The sequence below is a fragment of the Mastomys coucha genome, unplaced genomic scaffold, assembly GCF_008632895.1.
Source record: "Mastomys coucha isolate ucsf_1 unplaced genomic scaffold, UCSF_Mcou_1 pScaffold23, whole genome shotgun sequence".
NCBI lineage: Eukaryota > Metazoa > Chordata > Mammalia > Rodentia > Muridae > Mastomys > Mastomys coucha.
Genome location: NW_022196906.1, coordinates 35,083,261 through 35,086,028, shown reverse-complemented (window position 1 = coordinate 35,086,028; position 2,768 = coordinate 35,083,261). Strand labels below are relative to the sequence as shown.

Below are 2,768 nucleotides of genomic sequence, written 5' to 3'. Positions count from 1 at the left end.
TCTTATTCGTTCTTGTGGTATATTCGTCAGGTGTTTATTGAGACAGCTAAGAGGCCAAGCTGGCCCCAAACTCTACGTCTTCCTGCCCTGTTCCGATTCTTTTACAATGCATCTATTATTACATGGCAAATCGGGGACAGAGACCCCAAGGTGGAATTCCCTATCCTTATCCGGAGGAACAGGGAGACATACACTCTCCAGTGAAGATTCAGAGTAGAAACCCAAAGATAGACAAATATCACAACCCAACAAGCAAGCAGTGACAGCAGCTCTCTCAGCTCTCTCTCCTCTTCCTAGTGCAGTTAAGGGAAATACTTTTTTTTTTTTAATCAAAAGAGAAAAAAAAAAACATATAAGTTTTCTGAGGCTGGAGAGATGGCTTAGTGGTTGAGTATTTGTTGCCCAATCCTGAGACCAGAGTTCAAATCCTAGCCTAGAACCACACAACAAGCCTGGTGTTTCACAAAAGCCTGAATGAAACCCCAGCTCCAAGGAAGAGAGACAGAGGGATTACTGGGGCCTGCTAGCTTCCAGTCTGGGAAATCTTGAGCCTTCAGTCCAGGGACAGACTGTCTCAAAGAAGAAGAGGGAGAGAGGAGGAGACCTGATGCCCTCTTCTGGCCACAGACTCATGGAAGTGCACCTGTACACTCACATACACCATCATTCACACGGACAGACACATGCACACAAAAAAATAAATCCATAAATCATTTTAGAAATAAATATATTTTGTATATTATATATCATTACACTAATATATATGTATACATATATATATATACATATATATATATATATATGTATATATATGTTTTTAATTGGTTTGGACCAATGGTCTGTGTTTCTACCCTTGGCCTTCCCTATTCTGTAACCTGACTTTATACATGAAACAATAATCTGGAATCAAATACATGGATGATGAAGTGGCCAGCCATCTTTAGGTTCTTGGGTCTGTGTAGTTGCACTACTGATTCTTGGTTTGTTGGTTTGATTCTTTGTGAGACAGTTTCTCCAAATGGCACTAACTGGCCTGGAAGTTGCTATGTAGACCAATTGGCCTCAAACTCAAAGCAATCCTCCTGCCTCTAGCCTCCCAAGTGCTGAGACTACAGGCATGCTCTTTCGTAGTCCTGTTCTTTGGTTTTTGAAACAGGGTCTCATTTAGCTCAGGGTAGCCTACAACTCACTATGTAGCCCATGCTGGCCTAGAATGCATGACACTCCTGTTGCCATGCACCACTACTTCTGGTTCTACTTCTATTTGTGACCAAGAAGAAGAAAAGCAACTTAATCTTAGTGTTTCATTCTACAATTCTGAAATGACACCATTTGGAGACAAGAATTTGCTGTTGTTGTTGTTGTTATATTTTGTTTATTCAATATAGGGTTTCTCTGTGTAGCCCTAGTTGTCCTGGAACTCACTCTGTAGATCAGGCAGGTCTCAAACCCAGAGACCCGCCTGCCTCTGGCTCCCGAATGCTGGGATTAAAGGCATGCGCCACCACTGCCCAGCAAAGAATTCTTTTTTTTTTTTTTTTGAGGCTATCAAGTGCTCTTTATTGAATCCACTATGGATAGATAAATGAGTGTTACACCTGTGTGTGGGGGGGGGGGGGTGCAAAGGGGCAAGGAGGGTTGCAGCTGCAGATAGAGGAGCACATCAGAATCAGAAGCCAGAATCCTCTATTAAGTCTAAAGACAACAAGCATTAAGAGCAATGATGACGACAGCAACAATAGTGATAACAACCACGAGAATACTGAAGACCAGTGTACTGATGTTCAGGCACTTGGCAGTGGAAGCATAGGCCTGGGCTTCAGTCACATCACCCACCATGTTCCAGTCCCTAGACTTCACAGAGCAGGCATAGGCAATGAAGCCCAGGCAGCAGAAGTTCATGAAGAGTGTATTGAACAGGGACCAGACCACATGGGTAGGCACAGAAACCACTCTGGGCATGTTGATCACAGTAGTTCTGACAGAGGGCGATCAGTGGGATGCCCTCAGCTCAGCCACCTCATTCTTCTTTGATTCTTTCGTAGTTTGGGGGGTTATCCCCCACTGGCAGCAGTAATGAAGGCTTAAGAAGTGTGGTTCATGGTGCTGAGCAAAAGCAGCAGTGAAGGGCAAAAGATGGAGAGCTCTGCCAGCTAAGAATTCTTAATACAACTAAACCAGATCTGGTGGCATATGCTCAGGATCTCAGCATTTAGGAGACTGAGGCAGGAGAACTGTTGTCAAGTTCAAGGCCAGCCTGTGCTGTGTATTGAGTTCCAGGTCTACTTCAGTCACAAAAAACAAAACAAAACAAAACAAAACAAAACACCGGTTGCTGCCAGAGAAGTCAAGCCACACGGTGGAAGGAGCAAGCTGGCTCTTTCACATTGTCTTCTGACCTTCTCAAGAGTGTTGCTCAGGAACGCATGCACCTTTGCTAACCACAAATAAATGGAATAGGATCAGGAGGTTATGCATACATGGGTAAGGATAGGTTAACAAGGGAGAGGAATGGTCTGGAATGGCAGAGGGTTTCCAGGATTAGGGCATCATCCTTTTTACTCCTTCTTTTTGTGGTTCTTTCCCATGTCAACAAGGCCATCTTGACCTGTCTTGGAAGGGGGTGCTATTTAGCAACCTGATGCTACTCTGATGAAATCAGAGATTGGCTATTAGCTGCTGTGGCAGCCTTTATAGACCCAGCCAGTTGAGATCAGCTCACCAGAAGGGTAGTTTCTGACCTGGGAGCATCCAGGAGGATGACGATA

The 2,768-nt window shown here is 44.2% G+C and overlaps 1 pseudogene; it reads right to left on the bottom strand.

Annotated features, from left to right (window-relative positions):
- Positions 1-1,695: 1,695 nt before the first annotated feature.
- On the bottom strand, positions 1,696-2,102 carry LOC116073600 (annotated as a pseudogene).
- Between the last annotated feature and the right edge of the window lie 666 nt (positions 2,103-2,768).